Source organism: Chlamydotis macqueenii, chromosome 3, assembly GCF_036417535.1.
Source record: "Chlamydotis macqueenii isolate bChlMac1 chromosome 3, bChlMac1.mat, whole genome shotgun sequence".
Taxonomy (NCBI): domain Eukaryota; kingdom Metazoa; phylum Chordata; class Aves; order Otidiformes; family Otididae; genus Chlamydotis; species Chlamydotis macqueenii.
In genome coordinates, this window is record NC_141558.1 from 65,483,894 (window position 1) to 65,500,718 (window position 16,825).

The window sequence follows — 16,825 nt, forward strand, 5'->3', positions numbered from 1 at the left end:
GCCGCACACGCACCCCGCGTTACATAAGGGACCGTGCCCCCGCCCGCCGCCGCCGCCGCCCCCGCGGCAGCCCCGCCGGCGGACGGGCGGGCGGAGGGAAGGAGGGAGGGCCCCGGCAGTGGCGGCGGCCCCGGCCGAGCCCCTCGTTAACCCCCTTCCTGTGGCGTTTACACGTCATGGAACATTCCCGGAACGGGCCAACGTCCCACCCACTTCAGGGAACAGTCACCGCGGCGCAGCGCGCACACGCACGCACTCACACAACACACACACACGCGGAGCCCCGGCACGGCGGCGGGTCTCCCCGCACACACGCACACCCCCCCCCCTGCCCACCGCCCCCCGCGGGGACGTGCCGGCAGCCGGAGCTCCCCCCCCCCCACCCCCCGCCGGTAACCCCAGTTGCCCTCCCCGCAGGGCGCACGCACCCTCCCCCCTTCCTCCCCGCCGGGCGCCAGAGGCCGCGGAGAGAGCCCCGTCGGGGCGGCCCCCCCGCGGGCGCCTCTCCCCGGCGGTGACCATGCCCATTCCCCGGCACAGGAGGGGATTACGCAAGGCAGCCTGCTCCTCATCTGCATACACTTACAGCCTGGGTATTCCCCGCATTTCCGAGCGGCGTGTCACCGACAAAGGCCTGGCCCCGGCCCCCCTCCTCCGCCGCCTCAGCCGGCCGCCGTGCCCCGGGGACGGGTGCCGGTGACTGCCAGCGCCCAGAGCCGCCGCCACAGAGGTGACTTACCGGTCCGGTGGTTTTACAACCCCGCCGGCGCCCTCCCCCGCGCCTCCATTTACCCCTGCAGCCCCGGGGCCGGGGAGCGCCCCCAGCTCCTCGGGGGGACCCCTTGGGGCGCTGGCGTCAGACACAACACCCCCCCCCCCCGGCAATCGCCCGCTCCGCAGCCCGGCCCCGCGGCGTCCCGCACCCGAGCCCCGCCGCCGGCAGCCACCCCCCCCCCACCCCGCCGGCTCGGCGCGGCTGTCAGCTGGTGCCGGTGACAGGGGACGGGCGGGCGGCGGGCAGAGAGGAGGGGGCTGCCCGCAGCAGCAGCCGCCGCCGCTCACCTGGGAAGTCACCGAGGAGGAAGGAGGGAGGGAGGGAAGCCCTCCCGGTGCCCTTGTTGTTGTTGCTGCTGCAGCTGGTGCCGATCCCGCCGGGCGCTCTTGTTGCTCCTTTGCTAAGGGCTTGCCTGGAGTGAGGTGGCTGGCGGTGCTTCTCTATATATAAGGACAGATAGCGATATTCCAGCGGCCGAGGGGCGCCCGCTTCACGCGTTTCTCTCCGGGCAGGTCATTTCTCGCCTTCCCTTTGGAAAGGCTCACCCAACCATCGCCCTGACAGCGGCGGAGGGGCCAGTGTTGCACCGGGGGAAGAGGCGGCGGGAGGCCCGGGAGCTGCAGCCCGCCCTGACCGCGGCGGGAGGGAGCGCTCCGCGCCGCAGGCAGCTCCGCCGGGCTATTCCTGGCACCGCTTCCCAGAACAGAAGTTACGGGGAGGCGAGCGCGGAGCGAGCGCGGGGAGCGCGCCGCCCGTGACGTCACCGGGTTCCCCCCGCGCGCCGGCGGGGAAGCGAGCGGGGCGCGACCGGCAGCGCCCGGCCGCGGGGTGATGGGCGCTGCCCGCCCTCCCGCGTGTGCGTGTGCGAAACGGCGAGGGAAGCGGTGCGCCGGGCGGGCGGGGAGCGCAGGCAGGCAGGCAGGGAGGGAGGAAGGCAGGAGGCAGGGCTTCGGAGGGAGAAGCCGCGGCCTCTCCCCGCCGGCGGAGACCGCCGCTCCCCCTCCCCCGCCCCGCCGAGGGAACTCCCAGGAGAGCCGGCCCCGACTCGCCGGGGCCCCGCCGGGCGCCCTCCCGCCCTGAGAGTTTCCTCCGAGGACGCGGGATCCTCCTGCCCCCTCCGCTTCCTTTTTTTTTTTTTTTCCCCTCCCCCGCCCCCTTGCTCTTGCCCGGTCAGGATCACGTTATCTGTCAGGGAGAACCAGACAGCGCCAGGGCTCCCCGTGCCGGCCGCCGGCCCCGGCTTCGCAACCCGCCTGCCGGCAGCCGCCTCCGGAACCGGGCACGGCTCTGCGCGCTGAGCAGGCGGGCGGGCGCTCCGACCCTCGCGCACCACGTACCGCACGGCCCTTTAAACGGGGCCGCGCAGCACGGCGGGGTCCGCCGCCGCCCGGGAGGGCGGGCAGGCAGGCAGCCCGCCAGCCGCAGGCACGGCGAGGGCTCTCCAGCCGCCCCGGGCTCTGCCGCAGACACACGCATTTATTTTAACAGCCTCTCGCCGCGGCGAAGCGCCTTCCTCGTCGGTGGTGACCGAGGGACGGCAGCCCCGCCGGTACCCTCCTCGCTGGCGGCTGCCACCGCCGCCACCTCACGCCGGCTAACGGCCGCCCGCCGCTCGCGCCCCCACTTCCCTCCGCCGCCACCGCTCACGGGGCCGCCCGCAGCCAATGAGCGCCCGCAACGTCCGGCGGTGGGGCGGAGCGGGGTCGGCGGCGGGGCCGGTCTCCGTCAGCAGCCGCCACCCCCCCGCCGGGCCGGGAGCCGGCCCGCCCCGGGGGAAGGGGCGCCGCAGGGGGGAATACCCCCTCAGGCCGGGCCGGGCAGGGCGGGGCGTGCGCTTCCGGGAGCCTTCCGGAGTTGCTGGCCTGCCGGCGGCTGCAAAAGCCCTGGCTGAAGCAGGGCCCAGCCCAGGTGCTGCACTGGCACACGGCGCGGGTCCCGCTGGTCACGGCGGCCTGGAGTTAGCTAAACCCGGGCCAGGTTACGGGGAGCAGCGTTCGCCGGCCCCAGGTTTGCCATGGCTACCGGGAGGTTCACCCGGCTGGGCCTTCAGCTCAGGGAGTCCCTTCTCCCGCTTCGCCCGGCTTGGCCTCCCTGCGGCACAGGGGCGTGCTGAGGTTTACAAGCAGCTCTTCATTAAATTTTCAGAGCAAAACGATTTTCTGTTGGGGAAGCCATTCCACTGCATTTGAAGGCTACCGTAAGGCGATCCAAAGCCAACTCACTGCATTGTCACCGTGACATCGGAAGACGTACTCGCACCTGACATTACCTTGATTCCCATCACGAAAAAAAAAATCTCAGCCTTGTGAGTGAAAAAGAAAGAGTGTGCACATTAATCCTGAAAGCAGTAGTTCTTATGGCAGATGCCAGAGCAAATAAAACCATGATTTCACAATTGTAGTAGTTAAGAATTTTAAGTCGCTCCTGCAGCTTTTAGGGACTAATAACAACTCAGTGCTTGGGGCTGGCGATACAGGGGCACAGAATCTGTTAATAAATATCCTGTCGTTCTGACGTGCTCCTTGCCCCTGTTGACTTTGGTGGACCGTGAGTCAGGTTCACAGGGCTGCCTTGCGGTCAACCCAGGAGGTGCAGGAGAGTCTCGGGATTTCTTGGGACTCCCCTCAAGCGACACGGGCACGAGCGTCTCGCGTGATCATGATTTTACGATAACTGATAAGTTCTGTTGCATAAAAGCCTTGCTCCTGCCAGCATGTTCAGTACCGACAGGAGTGAGCCACAGCTAACAGGGAGTTGCTTGCTCCTTGTTAAGGCTGTACCGTGTCTGACTTTGTTTTTCTGGTTTTCAGTGTAAGTGATACTGTCATTCCTGACACTGGCTATTGTTGACTGGAATTATTCTGTCTGAGTAAACATACTGACCTTGGGCTTGTGATCTTCATTTGGTGTCACGTCAGATAAGTCAATGGGAGACAGGAGTCGTTAGGATTTGTTTTAAATTGAGGTTTTCCCATCCTGCTGCTTCCCACAGTAACTGCCCCCAAATGACGGCGGCCAGTGTCTTCCCCTCCGGGAAGCTGCAGACTCCTGACCAGCACATTTGACTTCTCGCTGTATGCCCAGCATTGTCTGCTGCTTTCCTGCCTCTCACAAGACTGCAGAAGTTCATTTTTATTGTCACGGACACCAGCCCACAGAAGCTACTGCAACAAAGGTCAATGTTCAAAATAATTTTAAAGGAAGTGTTTATTGACAATTATTCTAAAAGCAAAGTAAAATATGTTCTCTCTGAAATGCTTTCAGAATAAAGGTCTTTTTCCCATTCTGTTGGTTATCACAACAAGTTTTACTTTGTGTCCTTTCCCATATTCTCTTTCTCTTAGTATGGCGGCATCTGGGCCACAGCCATTTCCTTCGCTGTGGCTCCACAAGGTGCACACTTGGGTTACAACTCTTGGGCACCTTAGTGATCCCGGGGAAGAAAATGAAGCTACCCAGGGCAGGGGGGTTGCAACAAGGTGATCTTTAAAGGTCCCTTCCAACCCAAACCTTTCTATGATTCTGTGTGCTCAGAGACCTCGACCATCATACATAATTTGTTTGGCTCAAGCCCTGGTGCAGGCTTTGACAGGCTGCACAACTTGCAGCTGCAAGAGTCCCAAAGAGACAGGGAGGTCTTTGCCTGGTGCCTTCAGCCCCCTCCCCCTTTGTGCACCATTGTAGGGGAATGGTGGTCAGGGAGTGCAGACCACCACTCAGTTCAGCCCCGACCGGTGTGCTTTCCCCTCCCACAGGGCGCAGGAGGCAGGAGCACTGTCCTGCAAGAGGGACTGCAGATGGGCTGCCCAAGTAGTTTTCCTCACAAACTCCCATCAGTAACTCCCCAGAGAGGCAGCAGACATCTGAATCACTTTCTCTCGCCTACTTGTGACAACAACGTAACTTAATAATGATATCCTTGCATCACACTGTCCTATAATTTCCCTCTAGATTACTTTTTTTTTTTACATTTACATTCAGCATTTAATAAAACTATCACTCTAACTAAACTGAGAAGAAAACTAAGGAAGCTTTCAGGTGTGAGATGTACAGCTGTTATTTAAGTGGAGATTTTGCAGATTCATCAGAAAATAAGTCATTCTTGCCGCTTGGAAAGCACCTTGGCCATCACAGCTGCTGCTAGTAGCAAGCGCAATACAGAATGATAATATTAAGCAGTGATGTTCACAGTTTATTAAACACTATAAATTATTCTGAAAACTTAGTTTGATCTCAGAGCACACAGAATCCATCAGTTTTGTAAACTGTGCTGCTCCCAAAGTAGGTAATAGAAAGCATTACGTAATTTTTCTATAATAGTACAGTTGAGTTGAAATGTTAAATAACCATTCCTGAAATAGCTAACAATTTTAAAGCAATTCATCCTTTCCTACTTTGGGAAAAAATGCTTGATCCCTAAGCTTGTACCCACAAGCTCTTACCTATTTCTTCACAAAGTTGTTACAATTAACAGCCACACCAAAAGAGGCAATTCCTTCATATAAAGGAGCTGAGACTGTCTATTGAGTTCAGTGTGAGTTAGTGTAGAGCAAAATATACCAAATGTGTCCAATTTCCTGAAAGCCTCAGAGGGCAGGAGCACAAATTAAAATTAGAATTGGTGGTGTTATTTAGCTGTTTAGCATCCTCTTTCTTAAAGTTCGATTAAGTGAGAAAATCTATGGGAAGCTGTCCGGGAATGGCTTTTCTCATGAGTGAACAAATAGTGGTGGTTTCCCATCAATGTTGTTTAAAACTCATCGTGCTTATTTGTGTAGGAGCTTCCTTCCCTTTTCTTCCACTCCTTTTTCTGACTGCCTGGACTGCAATGTCTTTTGCTATCCTTGCCCCTTCCAGCCCCACCACTGCCCTTTCTAACCCCCTAGTTATATTCAGTGCTTCTTACGCTTTACCCGTAAAACTTCTGGATTTCTAATGCTGGAAGAGGGCTACTCTCTCTCTTCTGTACAGAGAAAGGACTCTTTGGAGGATGTCATCTTTCTCCCCTGATGACTGAGTGAAGGGCTCTGAGCTGGATGCTGGTGTGATGAATGGCTGGTGAGGCTGAGGGTCCCTGCCACTGGCCCCTCCTTAGAGAGAGGATGAGGAGGGAGACTGAGCTAGACCAGAAGACTTGGCAGGAGTCCCAAAAGGGCTACATTTGTCTCCTCCTTTACTTCGGATGCTGAACGCATCACAACATCAGCTTGTAGAGCAGTATTAAGTCAGATAACTGAGGGGCTTTTTGTTTTGAGAGAAACCTACCTACCTACCTTCTACTGACCATCTCAAGCTCGTCTTCTCAGAGATAGCTAGCAGCTATGAGTTGCAGTACCACAAATCATATTTCCAGCCACAGCATTCCACTTTTCCATTTGTAAACGTTGCTTTCATTTTGCTCGAGTGCTGTCTTACCTTATGAGAAAAGAGAAAAAGGCATTGCCAGTTCACCCTCCCAACACCTCTCCCTGTGCGTTCCGTGAATCCGGGCTGCTGTGTCTTGTTTGTCTCCTCTCCTACGTAAACAAGGGGAATCTTTCCTCATAAGGGAGTGTGCCCGTGACTCCTCCACAGAACACAAAGAAGTCACAGTGAAGCATTTCTTTCTCCACAACAGCTTCAAGCTCATACAGTATCAAATGGTGCGAAGGAGCAAGCAGCCAAGGTGGTTAGCTTGAACAAGCCTGTGTGTAAGTAACTCTGGCAGAGGGCCCAAAGGAAGGGGAGCTCTATTTGCCGGGTAATGAACAAATGGCTCTTTCCTGAAGGAAAAGTATTTTTCTGCTATCTTGAGCTTTCCCTCAAAAAGAAAAAAAAAAAAAGTTATTTCCTCCACATAAAGTATTTCCAGATGCAGAACTAACATGCTGCGTGTATCAACAGCTTGATAATAACATGTCATCACTTGACCTTGGAAGGGGGAAGAAAAATGAAAAAGGCAGAATTTTCTGAAATTATGCCCTTTCATGGGAACATTTTTTAAAGCCCATGAATTCTGGGAAAACATTCTTAAATAAAATTTGATGATTTTTACTAATTTCCATTTTTTCACAGCTAATTAGCAAGCTGAATAGGAAAGTCTACAAAGCTGACCAGGAACTCAGCCAAGTGATTACATGCACTTCTAATGTGAGATAAATGAACCCTGTAAGTGCTACAGCCAGATTCTCTTTGATCATCTTCTTTAATATCACAACCCAATAAAGTTTTTGAGAGACCCTTGCTTGTAGGCATTTTGAAAAAATATTTTGCCTTGCTAACAAGCAGGCCATGTTATCAGGCACTGGTTATTTCTCTTTAAATAAAAAGTAATAGCTCCTATATATTTTGTATACTGTACTTGGTTCTCTCCCCACCCTTGCCCCACTTTTTCTAGGAACAGCTGAAGTAAGAGCCTGCTAAAGACATGGTGTGATTTAGCAACTTTTGAGTTATATATAACCTGAACAATTAAGTGACTTAATTTTCTAAAAGCTTTTTATATTCCCATTAGACCTGATAGCCTTTTGTTTAGTATTCTTCTCAAGTAGGCAAGCTACAATTTTGTGTCATCTTCCAATGCAAAGAAACCTCGAGTGCTTCATGTATAGAGAATTTCATGTGCAGGCTGGAGAGAGAGAGGGGGAAAACCACTCTTAGTAGTGAGTAGTGACAACTTGAAAACAGAGTGAAGGAGACTATCTTGGTATCTCAAAATGCCAAGATATGGACAAGAAAAAGGACATTAACTAAGTTGCAGCTACCTAGAATTTGGCCATATCGTCCTATCTCCTTCAGTCTTCTGGCACATATCATGGGAACCTTCCTAACCACATTGGTTGCCCTCCTGGTTTTGCATCTCAGGAATCTTCCCACAGGCCAGCACCCCAAGCATCCTGCAAATACCTTCCTTCACAACTGATCCAGAGGGAAGTGTGCCACCTACTGAAGGACCTCAGCCACTTTCTATAGGTCTTGGGCTTTCTTAAGTTCTTTCCTACTGCAGACTTTCCAAGCCTTCACACTACTGATTTGAATTAGGAATTAGATTTTGGTTTATGGAAGTTTGTAAACTCAGCAACTGGAAGGTCATGAAGATGGACATGAGCAAATGCAATCCAGAGTAGTTCTGTACAATTCATGTGTAAGCAGTGTAATTTGAGATAATGAGAAATCCTCTGTGTGAAAGCAAGTATAAGCATTACCCCTACATCGTCACTTTTGCCAAAGGTGGGATAAATATGAAGAATTATCTCTATAACTATAAGAAAAGATTAGATTTGGGGATAATCAGCCCAACATGGATCTGTTGGCAATACTGACATACGCAGTATTTGCAGTTTAGGTATCAGTTAGGCTTTTTTAACAAATGAGTGAACAACTTCCTTTACAGCCAGACAGTAGTTACCCTTGATAGTGCACTTTCTTCAGTTAATCATTTGGTTGAACAAGCCCAAAGGAAACTTTATACAGTTGTTGTCGTAACTTGTTTGACACACCTAGAGAGTGTCCTTTGGTTACCTGTGTCTCATGCCACTGGGTGATTCATGCATAGTAATACATCGTTTTTGCTATCAAAGAAGTTGAAACAGATGTCAATGTTGCTTCAACTGCTGTAGCACTGGATCATAAATAAATAATTTAACAAGACCAATTGCTTTTATTAAAATCTGTGGAACTGGGTAGCTGAAAAACTTTCAGTTTTGAGGCTCATCAGAGCCTTTCACTTTGGAGTCAGTGATTTAAATTCTGCCCGTGTACATTACAGTAGATAAAACATCTGAAATTCTGATTCATTGAAATTTTAAAGCTTATCACACTTCCGTATTGGATTTTTGTTCCTAAGAAATATTGTTCTCAAAAATTCTCTTGAAGAATTTCATAAAAACTTCAGCTGGAAAATAAAGAAATAATATGTTTTAGAATAAACGTCTTGTTTGAAAATGTGTTTAATAAAAGTTTGAAGTGTTTCTACCAGTTTTGTCACAGTCTTAACCAACCTGTCACACAGTACATTAAAATCTCTGTAATACCTGAAACTGTACTGTTCCAGGTTTCACATATGTAGGAGACAGAAGGGAAATAAAATTCTCTGTCAACAAGCACAGACCACAGAGAGATCTAACTCTAACTCACCAGCACCATCACGGGATCTATAGTAACTATCACAGAGGGAAAAAAAAAGGTCTGGAAGTCTTTGCGGGCAGTTCTGCACAACTACCAGCTCAGTGTTCAGCAGTGGCCAAGATGGCAGAGCAGTTACTGGGAGTTACTCAGAAATGAAAGGGACAAAAAAGCTATAGAGCTGTGGAAATCTAGGGTGGCACATACCAAATGCACTTCTGGTCATTTTCTGCCCACTCTGCTCCCAGTGGGACTGCTCCACTGGCCTCATCCTCAGGCAGGCGGGGTGCAAGCGGCGGTGGCTGCGGCGGTGGCGACCCTTGGCATTAAAAGATCTCCAGCAGGATACTGATTTGTCATGATGTAACCAATTCTAATAGCTAAAAGATCAATATAAACTCTATTTCCTGAATACCACAAGTTTATAAATGTGAAATACCCAGACAGCAAACTTTGTATTAACTGATTTTTGGAACTTCCAATATTTTTGAGGCATTGTCAGTCCATTTAGGTGTTCAGCATATGTTTTGCATTTCAGAATCCATATACCATTCATCTGTAATAAAGAGATATGAAAGGGATGCGAGCTATTAGTCATCTTCAGGAAACATGTTTCTGAAAAATTAATACATGACCAGTTGCCAGGAAGTAGTAATCTGCTACATATACGAACAAAGTATGTTATAAAGCTACCTATTTTAATGATAGTCTTTAAATGTTAAAATTGTAAACTGTAATGGAAACAGCATTTCTCTAATGGAATATTTAATATAACTTAAGACCCACCAAGGACTGCACAATGGTTCTTACATCAATGGGAGCTGGGTAAAAGTGCATAGAGTCAGTGTAGCACAGTAAAGTCTGAAGTCAAGCAGGCATGTAAAGGTATACTTAACGTTAAGTGCAAGAATAAACCTGCTGATTTCAGTGATGTTTTCTTGGGCATAAAGTTAAGTGCTTAAGTCTCCTATACTTTCCAATCTTGTGCCGTCCATCCTTTCTCATAGACAGTGATATTTGTTATGCATCTCTGGGAGGAGAAGTATGATTTGGCCCAAATTAGTACACTAATACACACAACTTTCCATCCCCAGTGACTATTCATATACATGTACATGGTTTTCTTACTTTTTGAGAATTATTGGATTTTTCGCATGAGTGGATGCTACTGAATTCAAACAGGTTGCATTCATTGGATGTTTTTCGGTAGCAATTTTAATTGTGAGCAGTCACTGGAGAGGGGAAAAGAGAAAAAAAGAGTCTGATTGTCTTTTGGGTCAATAAGGACATTGACAGACTCTTTAAAAAGCATTTTTACCCTGAAGCTAAACATTGTAATTGCCAATGTAATAACAATATTTTGTTAACAAACTGGCAAGAAGCCTGTTCAGCTGGGGAAAGTCAGTTGGTGGATACCAATACGTATATGTAGAGGTTCGTTCCTGGGCTTACAGCATGGCCATCAGCATTCCCGGCCTTTTATTTCCCTTATCTGCCTCTCCAAGGCCACAGGAGATAGTGCAGCAGTTAGAAATGGTGCAGTAGATTTTCCCTCCGTACCATAAGTTCTGATGCCAGAACGGGCTGACATGGAAATCTGAAGCCAAACTAATTTAAAGATATATGGACTTCTAAATTTCTTTCTTACTACTTTTCAGCCAAAGTCATACAACACAGAAGACAACAAAGTTATAGCTCTTCTAATCAATGAACCAGGCTAGGCCCCATTCTCTGTCCCTGAGGACTTGCATCTTTAATGCCTTCCCAAAATAGAGCAGCATCACACACACTACCTGGCAGGAACAGCCCTCAGCCCATGCTATTCCCCAGGCTGTGCTCAGGTTTACCTGGCAGACTGCTGCCAGGAAACATCTTCACTGCTGAACAGCATACATGATTGCATGCAGAGGGCTAAAACTATGCCCCAGCCCTCTGTTACACATCAAGACAGAGGTAGCCTAAGACAATGAAAAGAATTATAGATTCATAGAATCTTAAGGTTGGAAGAGACCTCCAAGATCATCAAGTCCAACCGCCAACCCAACACCACCATGCCTACTAAACCATGTCCTGGAGTGCCACGTCTACACGTTCTTTGAACACCTCCAGGGATGGTGACTCCACCACTTCCTTGGGCAGCCTGTGCAATTAGAAAGTCAAGGGATAGCTGGCAATGTGGAAAGAGGGAAATGAAGTGCATATTGGCAAGGAGTGAAAAAATAAAATCATGCTGGATGGAAGAGAAGAAATACTGAGAAGGAAATCATCTCAATTCAGGAAGCACTTAATAACATGTTTTAAGTTAGAGCATATGCTTCAATATTTTCTTACTGATAGTCTATGTGCCTCAAGTTAGGCATATATTTGAGCAGCTTGCTGAGCTGGGGCTCTGCAGAGAAGTTTCACAAGCTGCTTAAAGTGATAGAAGAGTGTCACTGAGAGAGATGAGCTTCCTCTTCCCAATGTCCCTAGCCCTGTTGTTCCGCCACCTCTCCTCTGCTGCATGAGCTGCACCGTCAGCCGCACTGCAATGCACTTGCAATGGGGGCGAGGGGACGTAAGCACAAGAGGTGAGGGCAAAACTGGCTTTTTCAGCATCTGCAACTGAGCTGGATGCAAGCTGAAGACACTTGTCAAACCGCACTCTGTGTGTCCTTGTCCACTCCAGTCCTTTTCCTTTAGCAAAGTTGAACAGAGATTTCAAACCTACCATGGCTGAGCTGCCTGAGCCTTCACAACCTTTTTCTAAAGTAGTTAAATAAGAACCATATCTCCATGCAGACATGGTGTAAGAAACAGATCCATCTACATGACTGGAAATAAATAAAAAAAAAATATTAATTTGCATTTTCAGAACAAACATTTCTAAAAATTACAGATTTTTTTTTTCCGGAAGAAGTGCCTGACAGATGGTTTGAGTGAGGAGTGTGAGGCACTCAAACAGTATCAATTTCCTAGTGTTCTGTCAGCTATTTGCAGTTTCTGTTGCACACATTAAGCACTGAGAGCACTTCTTCATAAACTTCAACTTTACTTTTTAATGTATAAGAAAAAAACCCTTTCAGATGTCCCATGTTGATACCACTGTAATGATACTGCTTGAATTGTTGGTCTCCATCATTCAATGTACAGTGCTTATATAGACTAGTTCATTACTCAGGAAGAGACAATAAAATAGCACCAACCATTTAAAACCTAATCTGGACAGCACCATTGGCATAAGCAATACTTTCTTATTACCAAATTAAATCTGTTATAAGTATCCTGAGTTTCCAATCAGGTTAGTAATAGACTGACTAAAGCTATCTACACGAATGACTGTACTGCTTGATGGGACACATTTTGTACTGGTATACATTAATCTGACTTCTACTGTGCTGTACGGTTGTTTATAACTCTGATAAACTGACTTTTATAACATATAAAACAGCTAAATATTTTATAAAAGAATAGTAGAGAATGTTTTCTTTTTGGTGCATTTCCACTGCACAAGGATGAGGTTTGTAAATAGAATGGCAAGTGGAATCAAGAACTTGATTTTATTTATCAGAAGAGGGGTTGGACTAGATGACCTTTAAAGGTCCCTTCTAACCCTAACTACTCTATGATTCTAAGTCAGATGTCAAAAAATTGCTGTCATTGTCAGCAATTGCCTCTCATAAATATATATAATTATTTCCCAGTGCTCTTCCTAGGGCAGTAGAGCTAGGCTTCCACAGGGACAAAGATGGGATATGTTGCCTGAATCCCAGAGAGGGGAGATTTCTGTCACTGCCCTGGACTTTCCTTATGCCATTTCCTTATGCATTGGGCATTTCCTTATGCCATTATTTAACTACTTTAGAAAAAGGTTGTGAGGATCAGCATCAAGTTTAACTGGCCCCCAATCCCAGTCGAATATCTTACTCCATAGGTGGGATTACAGGCAAGGAACCAGAACAAACACATCAGGACACCAGGAATCTACTGGGATAACCTAACTTGCAGCACCAATGAGCTGGCATGGGAAAGGAGAGACTGCACTGCTTTCATTTGCCAACTGCTCCCATTTTTCTGGTATCAGTTGCATCTTGGTACTCAGTGCGGTGATTTTCCCCTGAAGCAAGAGGATATACGACTAGGTTCTCTCCGATAAACTGACAGGGTAATAACTTATATACATGAATCAGATTAGTTGACAGTCAAGATACATGGGATGTGTTGTGTGAAGGACATGAATAGTTGTTGCTGTTGTTCAGCCTGAAATAACTTTGCTTTCCTGAATGCAGTATGAAAACGTGCCAAGAAAAGTAGACTATCTCAGCTAAACGTAGCTCAGTGTTGTAAGACTGACAATAAGATATACCTAGTACTTTCAGCTGCCCTCTTACCACTTTTTCCAAGGTTCAGCCATAAAAATCATTCTTCTGAAAGTCAGATTGCATTGTGTAATTTTCCTATGTAGTGTGGCTTGGTTGCTTAAAAGTCTTTGAAATTCAAGAAGAAAAGAATCTAATTGAACCAGAAGCAGAACCTACTGAATTTTAAGTCTCAGGGCATCTCTCAGGCTCACTTTTTTTCCCTTATGTGTGGGTAAATAAATTCAATCTGAGGATAAGAGATGTAGCTTTCTCCCACAAAATGAATAGATTAAATAAAAGTGAATCCTTTTCTGACAGTCCTTTTATGGAAATAGTTTTTGTTGGTTAAACTGAATGGATTTACACTCTGATCTTTTTTTTCTACATTTTTGTTATAGTCAAATCAGTTTAAGCATGTCTAGAGACAGAGACATACCAACTTCATTTAATCTTTCACATTTTAGTCCTCTTTTTAAGCAAAAGGACATGCACTAATCAACTGAATTGCATTATTTAGATATACTTTACAACCTGTGCAGCAAAAAGAAATACATTCCCTGGTTTCGCCCACTCAGGTTGCCCTGGGGTTGAGCAGGAACCCTGTAAGCCGTGGCTCACAGTGTGGTCCTGCATTTCTTTACACTCTGAATGGGAGGAGGAAGTTGAAGGGACAATGGGAGCACTGGTCCTTCTCCAGATTTATTTCAAGCAGGATCTCAACTCCCATGACTTTCCCCAAGGCGCACCTCCAGGCCCAAACTCCCAGGGAAGGGGAACTGCTCTGGGGGAAATCGGTGCCCATGCCCCAGTGACAGAGCTGCCCCTGGAGCAGCCACAACCAGGGCATGATCCTGGCCCCGTCTGGCTTCTTTCTGCAGGACCGCTCCACAGGCAGACTGCAGATGGCCAGCCGATGTCCCACACTAGCTTGTTTCTCATCCCCTGGCAGGCAGAGCACCATGGGCTTTCAAGGCCAGCTCAGGACCATGGCTGAGGAAGTAGGAGTCTAGGCTGGGGCAGATGCAGCCAGCTGGTTGCAAGCCTGACCTGATGGTGAGGAAACATCACTTGCAGGAGAACTTTGCTGCAACCAGAGCAGGAACTTTCTAGCTCATTTGAACAGGCAGAGATTTTGCTCTTGGTGCTGTTAACAGCCCCAACAGGGCTTATTTTCCAGTTAGTCCAGTCTATATTTTCATGAGAAGGGAAACTTTCTCTGGACGAGTTGGTTCTTGTTACCAAGGGAGGAGACAGTGTCAAGTATCAGTTCCAGAGGCTGTGTCTGGGGACTCCTCTTAACCAAGGAAGAACACTATTATTACTGGGAACACAAAATCTTTGCTTACATGGCTTAATGCAAGTGACCAGTGTGACTAACATGGCCTATTTCTTCAACCAAGGCAGCCTTTGTTTTGCATTAAAAAATAACATGAAATGTAAGTAGAAAAAGGCTCTTCTTTGCATCTCCATGGGATTAGCAAGGTTTTTGATTTCTTACTGAACTTTTTTTTATACCCTGCCAAACACACTGAGAATTTTCTGGTACTGCTGGTGAATGATGTTCTTCTGGCAAGTAATAATTGTCTGATTTTCAATAACAATATTCATCCCAATGTTTGGTTTAGTTCCAGTGGTATGATTTTGAAATCTTCCTTAAGAACTTCAATTTTAATATCTAATATTATTATATTAATAGTTCTGCAAGATGCAAGTGCTGGCAAAAAAAAAAAAAAAAAAAGAAAGAAAGAGTTTCTGGCTAAAAGCCTTTCAAAAAAATTTAATATTTCATTGTGTCCATAGAAAAGACAAATAGACTTGAGAAGAAGATGTAGTAATTCTTCCTGAATAAATACTTTTTAGTAGCAATTTTCCCTGTCAGGAATTGAATCTGGATAACTGTCTCAAAGTACATGGAACTCAACAGATGTATCAAATTGGATCCCTGTATTTCTTTTATATATTTACACTAATCTGACTGGTTCACATACTTAGCTCCTTTGGACTACAGCTATAAGCGCTGGAGACCTCCTGAAATCTCTGGCCATACTGCATTGTTCATGGCTCTTGTATACTAAGACACAAATAAGCTTTTACAATGTTTTCAGTACAGCTATTTTTTAAAGACTGTTTTCTCTGCCAACAATCTTTCATGTGCTCAGGAAAGTCACGTATGTCCATCTGGGGGAAAATTAGTTATCTGTGCCTATGCAGAATTAAGCAAGTGAAAAAAGAATACTGAAAGCAGGAAAATACATTTTTAATAGTGTTGAAATTATTTGCAAGTATTTGTTCAAATTCTTGAGTAATTTTGACTGAAAGGTGCTTTTGGGAAGCGGGGAGGATTGTCTTCACAGAACTGCAACAGGAATAATGGAGGTTTCCCCCGCATCCTTCTTCCCCTTTTCCTCCCTTTTTAATTAACACCTTGACGTCAAAACACTTACCCCAAGATATGATACACAAATTCAGTTCTTTGCCTGAAAGAGGAACCTGTTCATACAGCTGAACGAAATGGGAACAGAGACTTGAAATATCTTGTCTTTGTCCCAGCCACTTGTCCAAAGCAATAGTGATATGTTAAAATGGAAATCTGTGGAAAGAAAATAGGTTTACTGGTTCTATCTGGTTACCCATAAGTAATCTGTATTGTGCTAAAAACATGGGACAGAGTAGTGATAGCCATCATAAAGGTAGGCGAGGCACCTTTTGATTTCCACATCTGTCGTGGTAATACCAGCCTACTTAGGTGATGATAAAAATGAGCTAAATTAAGAATGATCAGGGAACCCCATTCGCAGTATTGAAGCACCATACAGTAAGTGCAAGAGACAGGTGGCATAAGTGCTAAAACAAGGATGGAGAATATGTGCTGGAGGGAATCAATCTACTGCATTAACGGCTAATGGCACACTCAGTGTTTATCCATTATTTATCACATAAATGAGTATGTACTGTCTAGACTGCAGAGGTGCTTTCATAACAGAGTGACACTGATTACTGAAAATTAAAAAATGAGAGCTGATCTTAATAAATGAATTGAAAATTAGCAAATGGTAAAAGGCTCCACATGGTATATCTGCTCAACCTAATAACACTGGCTTTTGTTCTGGTTTTATGAAAATTATTTGATTCATTGCTATAATTTTAGAGCTGAGAGAATAATGCAAATTTGGAAAAAGGCAGAGGACTTAGGATGCAATCACTTCCTGACACTACCACATATGTTCATTTGCATGCACACTTTCATTCTGAGCTGTGTTTTGTTTTGCTTTAATATTCTGCTCATTTATTTCTTTTCCCTTTCAACTTACTGGCACATTAGTGAAAACTAAGAATATCTGCTCATACTGAGAGAAGAACGATGTTACTCAAAACGTATTGTGTTCCAGTTGTGGCATAGAAACTACACTCTATGCATTGGTTTTAATGTTTTAATGATGCCAAAACACTGGCCTTGAATAAATAAGTTACATGAGCTCAGGCTTGATCATGTATCATTATCAGTGGAAGCTGCATCATTAAATTCAAAAGAAGAAGGGTCAAATATTCACCTTCAGACCCACTGAAGGTGTTAAAACGACACAAATTTAGATGGTTAGTTGAATCG

General features: G+C 46.6%; 1 protein-coding gene and 1 long non-coding RNA gene across 8 annotated transcripts in view; one reads left to right on the forward strand and one right to left on the reverse strand.

Annotated features, from left to right (window-relative positions):
- HIVEP2 (HIVEP zinc finger 2) overlaps window positions 1-1,641 on the reverse strand; it is a 141,546-nt gene extending 139,905 nt beyond the window's left edge. For 5 of the 7 annotated variants that reach the window (XM_086744760.1, XM_086744759.1, XM_086744762.1 and 2 more), the window contains exon 1: window positions 1,063-1,641. The gene's annotated coding sequence lies outside the window, so the exon portion shown is untranslated. Of the gene's footprint in view, window positions 1-586; window positions 704-739; window positions 759-1,062 lie in introns of those variants that run through there. The other 2 variants (XM_086744767.1, XM_086744765.1) reach the window with 2 other exon arrangements.
- LOC147601270 (uncharacterized) lies at window positions 607-3,289 on the forward strand. The gene is made up of 2 exons (XR_015258139.1): window positions 607-730; window positions 2,921-3,289. It is a non-coding gene; the product is annotated as an uncharacterized LOC147601270 (long non-coding RNA).
- Window positions 3,290-16,825: the final 13,536 nt, after the last annotated feature.